General features: G+C 45.5%; 1 long non-coding RNA gene across 2 annotated transcripts; it reads right to left on the reverse strand.

Moving 5' to 3' along the window:
• Positions 1-351: 351 nt before the first annotated feature.
• LOC309664196 lies at positions 352-13,395 on the reverse strand. Of its 2 annotated transcripts, none has more exons than XR_014265668.1 (4): positions 13,044-13,395; positions 1,897-2,125; positions 896-1,016; positions 352-483 (listed from the first exon to the last, which is right to left on the reverse strand). It is a non-coding gene; the product is annotated as an uncharacterized lncRNA (long non-coding RNA). The 2 variants fall into 2 exon arrangements; XR_014265669.1 differs by having other exon boundaries at positions 1,777-2,125.
• Positions 13,396-14,530: the final 1,135 nt, after the last annotated feature.

The raw sequence follows: 14,530 nt of genomic DNA on the forward strand, positions 1-14,530 counted from the left end.
ATAGGACTTTCCCTTAAAAACCACAGTTCTCAATCTTAACTGCATAAAATCGCCTAGAGAGTTTTACAAAATCCCCACTCCCAGAGCAAGCACATCAAAATCTCTGGGGATGGGACCCATTCATCAGTGGTTCTTAAGCTCCCAGGTGAGTCCAGTGTGTAGACAAGGTTGAGAACCAATGGCCTTAAAAGGGTAATGAAAGAAGGCCAAGGCTTTAATGAATTGATGGACATATAAATTTAATGGCCATGTTTCTAGTCTATACTTAGGTGTTTTGTCTCTTTAAGTCTTGCCTTATAATGCATCCTAACCTTCATGGGCAAAGCCAATTAGAGATCTGTAAACAAGCTATAATTTTAATAGTTAAATTTAATGAGGAAAAAATACCTTGTGTCACTGTGCTCGGTGAGTTACCCCTGTCCGAAGAAAGCTTCATTAGCTGGCACATGCAAGGTCACCTTCTTCCACTGAGCAGGCAGATGGCTTGGAAAAACGGAGGAAAGGTCATCAAAGTGAAAACTTAAAGATAGCAGGTTGCAGGTTGAGAAGCTGGGGGAACCTCAGATAAGCACCCAAGGGAAGGATTCTGCATTTTCAGGGTATTAGTAGAGCCTTTTGGGGCCAGAGGGTGGCACAGGGTTGGGAACTTACTGGGGTGGCATACCGGCATTCAGGAACCCTTTGGACTGGATTCTGGTTGGCATGACAGACAGGAAAGCCAAGATTCATCCAATCCTAGAGCCTCAAAATTCAGCCCTCTGTTTTCTGTACCCTCTTCCCTCTTCAATCCCACCACCCTCCTCTTTGGTCTTTCAAGTAGTAGCGTGAGGTCCAGGAAGAGCAGGGATCTTGGGGTCAGACTGACATGAGTTCACAGCCTAGGTCCATCACTTACTAGCCCATGGATTAAGGTAGGATCTTCTGTTGCCCTTGGATTAAGGACTTTGCCTCTTCCACCTGGGTTCATCTTCCCAGGGATTAGCCCCTCTGGCCAGCCGTATTTGACTTGTTTATTTCTGCAGGAGATAAAGTCAGTAAAATCTTTAGGCTCAGGCAAGAGGGGCCCCTACCCTGGTCCCCCCCTATCTATAGCATCCTGTTCTGGTGTTCCTTTGCCTGTACTTCTCCCCGCTGGGTGAGGGATTCATGGGGCCAAAGCCCCTTGGAACCCTGCTCCCCATCTAGGCCATATTACAAGGGCTGAGACCCTGAAATTCCCTGTCCAAATGAGCCTGAACCCACTTCAGGTTCTATGGGGGCTGCTCCCCAGATCCGTTCTCTGGATGTACTACATTGCCTGCCTGAGGCCTGATGGAGGCCAAGGGCAGCTGCTAGGGAGAGTGTTATAGGGATGGAGGTGGACAGAGCAGGGACATCTGGTTTCCTCACAGGCGTGTCCTCCTCGTGGCTTAGGACAGAGTCAGTCCTGAGAAGAGAAGAGGCAGTTCTCCCTGCCTCGCCACCCTTCAGCTCAGAACTCTGATGAGCCTCAGAATTCTAAATTCGAACTTGGCCTCCCGGTCCATTACAAAGATATATGTCAGTTTATGAGGTTAGCACATACTTTATTTAACAGCTTCTTAGCTTAATTTTTAACTCTAAACCATTGACGCATATGGCATGTGGTATGTGGACCTCCATTTGTGCTCTTATCCTGCAAATGTTACAGGCAGGCCCCAGGGGAAACAACACTATTATCATTTAGGTTGTGAGGATTAAATGTGAAAAATGATATGCGGGCATAGTAGGTGCTCAGGAAGGATTATTCTCTTTTACCTTCCAGCTCATCAATGTTACTAGAAAAATGCAGTTGGAGAAGAGAATCCTTCCCTAGGTAGGGCCACCACCTTCCTCCTTTTCAGTTCCAGGCTGCAGCTTCATGCTGTGTTGACTTACTGGAGCTTTCGTGCCCTCAGGCCTTTTCACCTGAGGGCACGAAAGCTCCAGTAATCCACGTTTGAGAGCTGAGCTCCAATCCCTCAGTTAACTCTGGCCCCAAAATGACTCTTATGCCAACCAGGAAGCCTGCGGCCCTTTCTGAAGTGGCTCTGGGGTGAGGCAGCCTCAGGGCAGGTGGGGCCTCCGGAACCCGGGCCTTCACAGGTGTCCGGTGATCTGGAGAGACCTGCGGAGAGAGATTCCTGGGTCGGGAAGCAGGGAGGGAACTCCGAGGGCTCTCTGCAGGGGTACATTGGCCTGAGCTCAGGAATGGTACCTAGAAAACCAGCAGTGCTTCCTGAAGGGCCAGGGAAGTGGGGAGGGGGGAACAGGAGCTGACTGACCTGGGCCTCAGCAGTTCAGGACTCAGGGAAGCCAGGCTGCACTGGAACCAGCAGAAGTGGTGCACTCTGCGATGTTCCTCAACTTGCTGTGGTGTATCTACCTTATACTCCAAGTACCCATTTATTGTCCACATTTTAAACAGCAAGTAGGAGTATGCTCAGTCATCAGAAAATGGCACGGCGGACTTCCCTGGCGGTCCAGTGGTTAAGACTCCGCCTTCCAATGCAGGGGACGCGGGTTCGATCCCTGGTTGGGGAACTAAAATCCCACATACCGCGCAGTGCGGCCAAAAAGAAAATGGCGCTGGGCGAAGGAGGACGTGCAGGCAAAGGGAACAGAATGTGCAAAGAGCTGGAAGCATAGAGGATGTGCTATGTCAAAGGACAGTGAAAGGTGAAACAGACAGTGGTAGGGGGATGGAAGCAGAGGAGGTTGCAAAGATAATCTGGTCGTATTGAAATGGCCTTGAAGCATTCTGATCCTGCCTCATGAATCACAGAGAAAAATGCCCTTAAGACTCTATGATACGATTTCCTCCTCATTAGAAAACTCTCACTTCCTATAAACTTTAGGAAACTTTTCCACATTGGTTACTGCATGTCAAGGAATGTTTAATCCATATATCGGTTGGACCTCATGCTGGTTGAATTTTGAATCTGTCTATCATTATCTATCTGTATATATTTTTAACCACCAGAAATAGAAATGTATTTAGAAACAAAGAAAATTTATTTTTTAATCACAGGGAAGTTCATCTGATAAGTTTGGTGTCGCGCTTAGTTCTAGGAAACAGATCCTTGAAAATCACTATAAAAAAAAAAAAAAAAGAATTCCTGTAGCCTCAAGATGTCAAAAACAAATTTTACAAATATTTTCAACATATTCAAATGCTAAAGAGGGCTGTAACTCTCAGAAACGGGATCTATTTGGTCATCCAGGATAGTGTTCTGCTCGCTTAAGATGAAGACATGTGGGCCCACATGGAGGCAAAGTATAAAAGCCTTTAGATTCATACCCAGATCGTATCTAAAGGGCCTGGGAGTTAGGGATGCAGTAAGTTCACCTCCATACCTATCCTGCACCCACCTCCCATGCCTGCTTGCTTTTAACTCTCTAACACCCCTCATGTTAAACCCAGGTTGGGTACTTTTGATGATAAACACTAGTTCTTTATACCTATTGTTGGTAGAAATGCAACACTGTTTATTTGCCAGATCCCTGAGAGGCAAAGATCTAATTAATCTATTACAGCTTCTCTTGGCAAAAAGTCAAACCTTTCAAATGGGAAACCTGGGTCAATATCATCAGTGTGTTTTGCAACAGAGCTGGCGGGATTGCTCCAGACAAATCAGCCAGACTCTGCTCAGCATATTCTGAGGTTCAGGCAAGCTGGGAATTAGCAGGCTGGGAAGGCAGAAGAGGGAACAGTCCTGTTGGGGCATGTTAAGCAGGAGGGGCCCGAAGCATCCACCAGGCCAGTGTCCAGTGCCCTCTGCAGTGGAACAGCTGTGCCTGTGTCTCCAGACCTGGGACTAGAGGAGGGAAGATGTGGCTGCAAGTGGGGCCTCGGACGCCCCCCAGCATGTCCCTGTAATCTTCCAAACAGTGTACTTGAGGGTAGGGGCTCAGCTCTGCTGAGCGAAACTCTCTCCTGAGGCTTTTCCTTAGGGGCATGGCCGCTCATGGTAAGGGGGTTAACCAGATCCCCCAGTAAGGCCTCCCAGGGAAGCCTGGTACTGGAGTTGGCCTGGTGGGAGTGGGAAGTTTGGTTTAGTTTATTTTTGAGCTATAATCATTCATCTTTTCCCCAAACCTTAATGGCATTTGAACCCTGAACTGGTTGCCCTTTTCAAGGCTTCTCTCTCTTATAGGCACACACAAACAAATCGCCAGTTCATTGAAATGACAACTATGGCTGCATTGCTGGAAAAGAAGGAAAAAGATGAACCAATGAACTCTCGCTCTCTGCAAAGTGAGAGAAAACCTCAAAGTTCTCCATCCAAGAAACCTGCGAGTGGTGACTTAGAGTGATGCAACCGTCCTCAGAAGACCTTTATTGCATGGTTTTGGCTCTTTAGATCTCCGAGCACAAATGCTAAACCATCAAGAGATTTCCAAACTGGCTCTGTGACATCTGTCCCCACAGGGTGGGCACAGTGTGACCAACATTTGGCAGGAGGGTAGAGGGAAGGGGACACGGCTTTCTCTACAACCCTATCCGAGCAAACTTTCTGCAGTAATGGAAATGGTCTACAGCTGCACTAGTACCACAGCTGCTAGACACATGTGGCTATTGAGCGCTTGAATGTGGCTAGTGCCACTAGGAAACTGAATTTTTCATTGTGTTTCATTGAAATTAATATAAGGGGATTTCCTGGCGGTCTAGTGGTTAGGACTCCACACTTTCACTTTCCGAGGGCACAGGTTCAATCCCTGGTCAGGGAACTGAGATCCCACAAGCCCCGTGGTGTGGCCAAAAAAAAAAAATTAAATTTAAATGGCCACACATGGCCAGTGGCTCTCGTATTAGCACAGTTAGAAGTTCTCTGATCTTGAGCGCTAAGAGAGGGAAGGCAGCTTCAGTTCCTCCGGGTCTCCTCTTTTGTCTTACTTCCCTGGATATTCAGCTTCTCCTTTTTCATCCATCTCTGGCAGCTTCATCACCAAGGCTTCTCCTCAGTTAACCCTACTGCACTGGCCAAACTTCAGCAAGAAGCAACATTACATTATCTGCTTTGAAAAGACCAAGTATGGCTTTCTCTGAGCGGGATGAGGTTGGCAAGGATTGCTGAAGCTGAGTGTGATATACCAAACTGCTAATTTGCTAAAATAATTTGGGAAAGTGCTGCTTTCAAACCCCGACATGAGTGAAAGCCGCATTTCTGAAATTGATGGGAGGCCAGAGTCCATGCTACTGGAGGTTATGTTTGCTATCGTCTCAGCGGTCGTTTATTAAATGGCTATGGAATATTTATTCCTCTCTGTCAGAGCACTTGGCCCAGAAAGGTAGTCTAGTTCACTGAGATTTTCTACTGTGCCCCAATCCAAAGATTCAGCCTGATTTCTTGTCAACTGGAAATTTGGACTCACATAATCTGCTTTTTCCTCCAAGGATCCACAGGATGTTTTCATGATTGCCTTTGCAACCCAGGTGACCTGTCCCCTACAAAAGTACTGATGAGAAGAGGGAGGCAGGTGGGCCTAGGGGACTGTGTTTTGTACTATTCTGCTCAACCATCTACAGCCAGTTGGATGAGGGCTGGGCATTAACCTCAGAGCCGCCAATTTTACAGGCGGGCCAGTGACCTATGACTTGGCACAAAAGAATGTCCTCCAACCAGAGTTCCTCTTTCTCGACTGGAAGCAGAGAGACTCTGACACTAGAAATTGCAGGTGGGGGATGAGAAGGCAGGAGTCTAGTGGCTTAGGCAGAGACTGGTTTTTGCACAAATGGGGTAGAGTCTTGGAATCTGCTTTTAAAATCCCTCGGGTGATTGAAACACACTGATAACCATTTTGTTTTAATTCCATATGTACTTAGTCACCTCCAAGAGGACGCTTCTACCTCACCTTACACCTTCCGTTTGCAACTTTAACATAGGATACAGCCAGTATTTTGCTCTTGTTGGTAGTACTTCGGTGTAAGGCTTTCTATTTAATATTTCTTGAGAAGAGGTTGCTGGTAGTGGGATTCCTAGTCTAAGAGATACTTATCTTTATGGTTCTTGCTACATAGTGCCCTCCAATGGGTTGTGTGAATTTACAGCATCATTGGATAACTGGGTATGTCAGTTTCACCACAACCTTGCCAGCATTGGGAATAACACCATGTTGCATTTCCCTCCCGATTCTCTGTATTTTTTCAGTAAATGTCAGAAAGTGCCTCAAGTCTGCTTTCATTTGCATTATCTTTGACTATAATTAAGAAAATCATTAAGATAAGGTTTCCCATTGGTGTGTTTACTATCTGTGTTTCCTCTTCACCATTTCCAAAAGTAATGCCCCCTTCTCCTGCTACTAAACCTTTCCCCCTATATTTTCAAAAACACAGCATAGCATTCAACATGTCCAGTGGCAGCATCCTAAAGCCCCACCGGTCAGAAGAGCAGCCTTTTGCCATGTTAGTTAAACCTCTACTGGAGTGTTGTCCAGCAGTGTTCTGCACACAATGACTGACACACACGCTTATCAAGGAGCTGTAACCCTCTGGTTATGTGGCCACGGTGTTCAGTGGTCCTATAAAGATAAGACAACTGGATTAAACAAAATTAAACCAATTCCATAACTGCAGGACTGCTTAGAACCTGCAACACGCCTTTCACGAATGCTCGGTGAACATGTAAGAGGAACATGCATGAGGTACGTTTCCCAAATCTATTTTGCCTGCCGTAGAATCCTTGTATGCTGAAGCATACTGACCAATGGTGTCCCGAAGAAGGTGCTTTGAGAAACCCTCTCTGGCCCAGAGGTCACTCCCACAGTGTGTGGACAGAAGCTGGAAAAATTCTGGCATCTCTCAGTGACTCCATGTCAGACACTGATACACAGTGACAAAATACACACCTATCTCAAGAAATACTTTAAATAATATATTTGAAAAGTCAACAAGGATGTCAGGAAGATATTTTGTGGCGTGAAAAGGAAAGCTACAACATGGCACGTGGAAAAGGATCCCATTTTTGTTTAGAAAAAAAGGTATGTCTTATTGAGTACTTCTTGTCCCCTCCAGTCCCCACCACCACTAGAATATGTTTCCAACAACAAAAATGTCCAATCACACAGACCATTCTAAGTTTGTTTAAAATTTTAGGATGTGGTTATATTGATAGACTATTGTGTTTGCTGATTGCACTGTCCTGTTATGCTTTATATTTTATTTTAAGATGTGTTTATATTATATCAATATTTTTTTTTGTTTTACCAGCAGAATGCTGTTTACTTAATAATAAAGTTATTATAACAAATGCTGGAGAGGGTGTGGAGAAAAGGGAACCCTCCTACACTGTTGGTGGGAATGCAAGTTGGTGCAGCCACTATGGAAAACAGTATGGAGGTTCCTCAAAACACTAAAAATAGAGTTGCCATCTGACCCTGCAATCCCACTCCTGGGCACATATCCAGACAAAACTATAATTCAAAAAGATACATGCACCCCTATGTTCATAGCAGCACTATTTACAATAGCCGGGGCATGGAAACAACTTAAATGTCCATCAACAGATGAATGGATAAAGAAAGATGTGGTACATATATACAATGGAATACTACTCAGCCATAAAAAGGAATGGAATAATGCCATTTACAGTAACATGGATGGACCTAGAGATTATCATACTAAGTGAAGTAAGCCATAAAAAGAAAGGCAAATACCATATGATATCACTTACATGTGGAATCTAAAATATGACACAAATGAACTTATCTATGAAACAGAAACAGAAACAGACTTACAGACATAGGGAACAGACATTTGGTTGCCAAGGGGGAACGGAAGAGGGGGAGGGATGGATTGGGAGTTCGGGATTAGCAGATACAAACTAGTATATATAGAATGGATAAATAACAAGGTCCTACTGTAAAGCACAGGAAACTATATTCAATATCCTGTGATAAACTGTAATGGAAAGACTATTAAAAAGAATGTATATATATGTAAAACTGAATCACTTTTCTGTACAGCAGAAACTAACACTAGTTGAAATTAAATCAACTATATTTCAATAAAAAATAATAAAGTTATTAAATAAACTTTTTTAAACTTTTTAAAAGTTATTACTAAATTAAATTTATTATGAAACTTGTTTCTCTCTATTACATATTGTCTGAGAAGAATGTTTTCACAATGAGTGTGTGTTTGTTTTATAACCAAAGGGAAAAATAAAGCTATTTTTATTTGGGGGGAAAAAGAGGCAATAGGGGAAATAACATTTGAGCATCTACTGTGCCCAGGGACAGCAATTATCTGATATCATTTAATCCTTCCAATTATTATGCCCATTTACAGATAAGGAAACTGAGGCACAAAGCAGTTAACTGACTTGCCCAAGATCATACTGTATGTGGTGGAGCAGGGGTTTTTTTAAATTGTGATAAAATATATAAAACATAAGATTTATCATTTTCACCATTTTTAAGTGAAAACATTATGTTTTCAAAGTTTACTCATGTTATAGTGTGTATCAGTACTTCATTCCTTTTTATAGCTGAATAATATTGTATTGTATGGATATACTACATTTTGTTTATCCATTCATCTGTTGATGAACATTTGTCTTGTTTCCACCTTTTAGCGAATGTGAATAATGCTGCTATAAACATTAGTATACAAGCATCTGTTTGAATCCCTGCTTTCAATTAGTTTGGGTATGTAGACCTACGAGTGGAGTTGCTGGAACATAAAGTAATTCTATGCTTAATTTTTTGAGGAATCATCAAGCTATATTTCATATCTGCACCATTTCCCATTACCTACCAGCAATGCACAAAGTTTCCATATCCTCATCAACATATATTTTCTGTTTTGTCTTGTTTTATAATAGCAATCCTATAAGTGTGAAGTGGTATCTCATTGTGGTTCTGATTTGCATTTCCCTAATGATTAGTGATGTTGAACATCTTGCCATGTGTTTATTGGCCATCTGTATATCTTCTTGGTAGAAATGTCTTTTCAAAGCCTTTGCCTATTTTTGAATTGGGTTGTTTTGTTGTCATCATTGAATTTCAGGTGTCCTTTATATATTCTGGTTACTACTCCCTTATCAGACACATGATTTGTAAATATTTTCTCCCAATCTGTGGGTTGTCTTTTCACTCTCTTAATAGTGTCCTTCGATGCACAAAATGTTTCATTTATCCAATTTATCTATTTGTTTTCTTTTTTGGCTTGTGCTCTTGGTGTCATAGCCAAGAAATCACTGCCAAATCCAGTATCATGAAGACTTTTTCCTATGTTTTCTTCTAGGAGATGTCAAATGACAAAAATAATACAATTTCGTAGTGAATTTGATGTCCTTTAGTAAAAGGAAAACAATCAATGGACTGGGGAGTACAGTGCCTTCAGGCAGTGGGACACACTTCCTGAGGAATTTTGGGCAAGAGCGAGTTTTGGTTTTTTTTTTTTTCTTTATTTTTTATTTTTGGCTGTGTTGGGTCTTCATTGCTGCACACGGGCTTTCCCTAGTTGCTGCGAGTGGGGGCTACTCTTCGTTGCGGTGTGCGGGCTTCTCCTCGTGGTGGCTTCTCTTGTTGCAGAACATGGGTTCTAGGCACGTGGGCTTCAGTAGTTGTGGCTCGTGGGCTCAGTAGTTGTGGCTCACGGGCTCTAGAGCGCAGGCTCAGTAGTTGTGGTGCGTGGCTTCGTTGCTCCGCGGCATGTAGGATCTTCCTGGACCAGGGCTCGAACCCGTGTCCCCTGCATTGGGAGGCGGATTCTTAACCAGTGTGCCACCAGGGAAGTCCCAAGAGCGAGTTTTATAGAGTATCAATAGAGGCAACTCGGAAACAGGACATGATTGGCTGGGAGGTCGGGAAGTTTCTTATGAGGCCTGCAGGTCCTATTTTCTAGGTAACATAGCTAAACAAAGCTGAGTTGGAAGATTGTGATTGGTATATGTGAGGTTTCCTTGACAGAGAGGCATTTCCCATGAGTGTAGACTGGCTTGGGTTTAGATTTGTGACGTAGGCCAGGCCCCTGAGGAGGCCACCATTTTGTGGGTCCTGATATACCAACTACCTTTATCAGAGTTTTATAGTTTGGTTTTTACATTTAGGTCTTTTGTCCATTTGGAGTTAATTTTCGTATACGATGTAACATTAAGGGTCTGGGTCCAAGTTCACTCTCTTGCATGAGGATATCCAGTTTTCCCAGCACCATTTATTGAAAACACTGTCCTTTCCTACTTGAATGGTCTTGGCACCCTTGTTGAAGCAGAGTTTGGAATCCAGCTCTGTTGGACTTTGTGTGTTACACTTTTTTGTAGTGGAGTGTGTGCCCCAGTTTTCTCTAAAGCAGTCTTTCTCTCTCAGACCCAGAAGGACTGTCACAGGCCAGGCCTGGAGAGCTCCTGACATGCCTCCCAGGTAGGGTGAGAAGACCTCAGACATCGCCCAAGGCTGCTCCCTGAGGCTGTCACGCCAGCTGACCCAGCCTGGCTCAGGGACTGCCCAGACCAGTTTGCAGGGTTTCTGTTCACTGGGAGCTGGTTCCCTGGCCACAATGGTGGCGTTTTTTTCTTTCTCTCTTTCTGGCTGTATTTCTTCTCAAATTCCCTCTCTCTCCCTCTCCCTCTCTTTCTCTCTCTTCTCTCTTCCCTCCCAGTCCCTGCATGGTCCCTGCCAACCCGCAGGCCAAAGGCCCTGGGCCCCCGACTTCGCTTCCACACCCATGCCCAAGGCTGGGGGCCCCTTTCCTGCCCTGGGCCCCCTGCCAAACCAGCCAGGCTCTGACCCAGAACTTTCTATTTTTTTAATGGACATAAAATTATCAATAATTACATGACCAGAAATGCTAACAATAACAATTCACATTTATTGGGTACTTCCCAGACATAGTTGACATATTGTGTCATTTATTCCTCACAACAGACCTGTGAGGTCGATACTATTATTATGTCCCATTAACAGATGAGAACTAAGGTGTGAGGGCTCAAATTCTGTGCCCAAGGTCACTCAGCAAGTAAGTGGCACAGCCAGGATTCAAACACCACCTCCCAAAAATGCTTCTGAGCTGGACTGATGCCCACTCTTGGTTGGTGACCATGGCCATTTAATGAACATCTGTGTGTGCCAGCCATTGTGGTGTCTGTGTGTGTGTGTGTGTGTGTAAGAGAGAGCAGTGGTGGGGGAGAGAGAGAGAGAGAAAAAGAGACTATTCTCAGGACATGAAGCCCCAGAGAAGAAATGACCTTCCTAAGGCCAGGGGATGGTAGGTAGGGGTAGAATTAGGTCTCAAAGTTAGTTTTCAAACTCCAGACTTTCTTGTAACCAATGGCCATTGGCCCTCTTACCGAGGTAGGGGAGCAGGTTAGGGACAGAAAGCCAACAACAGAGGTAACTTGCAGTGAAAGTTCTTGAACACTTACCAGGACCCCTCACTGGGACCCGTCCCCCTTCCTCAGGCCTGGCTCTGTTCTCTGTCTCTATCCTCCCAGCACCTCCTGGCTGGACTCACTGATACTGCTTTTCTAGCAGGCTCAGGCCTGCCCCCATTCTGAAGAAGTTCCCCCAGCCAGGCCTGCACGGGGCAGGGGATGAAGAGGTAAACAAGACATGTTTCCACCTTCAAGGAACTATCAGTCTGGGAGGGAAGGGGACTCACCAGCCAGAGACCTAGGAGTCAATCCCCTGACACTTGCTTCTTTTGCCCTACAGCGTACCCATCGCCACATCGTACTGGGTTTACCTCCTTCTTGCCTCTCAGTTCTGTCCACTTTCTCCTCTCTAATCCAAGCGGTCATGATCTGTAACTGCTAGCTCTTAGCAGAGGGAGATGTGTGTGCACATGGCATTGTAAGATGACAGAAAAGGGAACCCACCAGATCTATCTAGAGAGGGTCAGAAAGGGCTTTACTGAGGGGGCGATCTGGGTTCTGAAGGGTGAATAAGAGTTTGCAGGTGGGAAGGTGGGAAAACGTATTTGAGGGGCATCAGATTCCAGTATAAAATTTTTTAAAAAAACTTTTTATTAGAGTATAGTTAATTTACAATGTTGTGTTAGTTTCTGCTGTACAGCAAAGTGTATCAGTTATACATATATCTATATCCACTCTTTTTTAGATTCTTTTCCCCCGTATAGGTCATTCCAGAGTATTGAGAAGAGTTCCCTGTGCTACACAGTAGGTTCTTTGCGCATAAGGTCTTGAAGGGCCCCTTAGGGTGTCTGAAGAATGGCAATAATTTAGAATTCATGATGGGGTGAAGTGACAGTGGGGCTGCATCAGCAGGCAGGGCAGATTGAGCCTTTTCCCTGTAGACCATGAGGAGCCACTGGAAGACAAAGTCTCCAAGGGGGAGGCGGGGGAGGGAGCTCTGGTGGAAACTATGTTGTCTCCCCAGCAAATAAACATAGGCTGGCTAAAGATTTCTGCGTGGAGTTTGTCCAGATATGGCCCATGTCCAGGATCCTGGAACTCTGTCATTTTCACCACTGTCCCTTGTCTTCAGCCCTGCTGAAAGGTTATAAATAGGGGAATGACTCAGCCCATTTCCTTTTCAGAATGGTCGCCCTGGGGGCTGAGTAAGGGGTGGACTGGAGTGGGAGAGACTGCAGGGGCCGCTGCGCAATGGCCTGGGGGATAAGGTAGTGGTGGTGGAAATTTGGGGGAGGGGGGTATAGACGTTGAGGAATGAGGGAGAATGAGGGCCGAAAGTTTCCAGCTTAGATGGATTGGCAGAGAAAGGCCTTACCCAACTCCCCACGCAAGGAAAGTCTCCTTGCCACTTCTTCTCTGCTCTCCACCTTAAGAAGATGGAATACTAATCTGATTGGTCAAATTCCAGGGTGATGGTTAGGTCAGGTTTATTTGTGCATGGTGGGGTCACTGAGCATCAAAAAAAGACACACAGGAGGGTGACTCTTTTCCCTTCATCCATACCTGAGTACACTCGCCTTTGCTTCTCTAGGCAGCAAAGGAGGAAACGCGCCCAAAACAAACAAGGGCTGGGGGAGAGGGAAAGGTCCTCTTTCAGCCTGGGCCCTGGGCTCCATCCAGCTTTATCAGAGAGCCCTGGGCACTGGGCAGGTCCAGAAAAACAAAGCACACCTTGTATCTCCTGCGTTGCCCTTGGTGCCTGTTTCCCTTGGGGATCTCTGGGCCAGAGAGGGGAGTGGCTGGCAGTCTTCACGTCCTCAAAACCCCTGCCTTTATTCTAACAGCTCAGTCCAGAGGGAGGGAAGGGCTAGGGGAGGGGGAGATGAAGGGATGAAAGAGAGGGTGGAGTCTTGAAGGTCAGAAACTGGCTCTAGGGAGTAAAGAGGAACGGGGCCCCTCCCAGTGAGTCAGTGAGGGTGGGGACTGTGGGCAAGGGCCAGGTTTCAGCCTGGAGAGCACGCCGAGGGAGGCACAGAGGTCCAGCCAAGCAGCCCTGGGATCAGGGGCTCCAATCCCAGTGCCGCGGCTGTGTACCAGCTACTCACCGCAGGCGAGTCCCACACTTCTCCAGGCCCCAGGTTCCTCGGCTATGAACTGGGGGCAAGAACACCTCACGGCCAGGGTTGTCTGGCAGAGTCATTAAATGCGGTCACATCTGTGACAGCGCTTAATAAACCATAAACCTCTGCACGGCATAAAGACATGTCATTCTTCTCACTCTTCCCTTGGGAATAAAAAGCATAAACATCTGTCGATTCTCAGCTCCACCCAGCTTCTCTCCAATCAGCCTTCCCTCCAGCTTCAAAAAAATGTCATTTATTCCTTCCCCCCAAACACCCTCTATATGTTTGTTCTCTGATACTCCCTTACCCCTTTGGTCTTTCCCTCCCCACAGGCTTCTTCCCTTTTTTCTACTAATATGTATTGGTCTCCACGGTATTAAAATAAGAACTATACCCACCGCCCCCCAATTCTGCTTAGTCCTCTTGCCCCTTCTAGCGACTACCCTATCCCCTCCTTCTCCCAGCCTTATACTTTTACAGGATTTTGCAGTTTATAAAGTTTTTTTTCCTTTTTTTGCACCCATTATCTGTTTTGTCATATCATTAAGGTCAGAATGAAACTTTGAGGTTAGTAGTACTCGCCCAGTTTTGCAGATGAGAAAGTGAGTATCAGACTAGGGTCCAGCAGAATCCTAGCTCTCTCTTTGATACCTCACTGCCTCCCTTTGATGCTAAGCTTTTTAAATGAGAGGCCTGGATCTGCCATCTCCATTTCCCTGCCTCCAGCTCCTCGTAACCCCATATAATCCATTCACTGCTTCGACCGCTGGACTCTCCTCAAGGTCACCAGGGCCAATAACTCCTCTCCAGCTGGCCCACTTCAGAGGCCCCTCACAGACCTTACTCCTCTTAAACCTTCACTGGCATGCATCTGATCCTACCCACTGCCTTCTCTTTCTTCAAATTCTCTTTCCTTGGCTTGAACTAGAGCTTGACATCCACCACAGAGAAGGAGGTGATGGAGAGAGTTCCTTTTGTGTCTGTGGTTCCTGTAACTTGGTTGTGTGATGTTAACCCAGGTGCGTCATGGAAGCCTCACTTTGGAAATCTGCTTCCACAGGGTGCTCTGAGCTGTGGCAGGATTTCAAAAGCCCA

This window comes from Balaenoptera physalus (assembly GCF_965194825.1).
Source record: "Balaenoptera physalus genome assembly, chromosome: 7".
NCBI classification, from domain to species: Eukaryota; Metazoa; Chordata; class Mammalia; order Artiodactyla; family Balaenopteridae; genus Balaenoptera; species Balaenoptera physalus.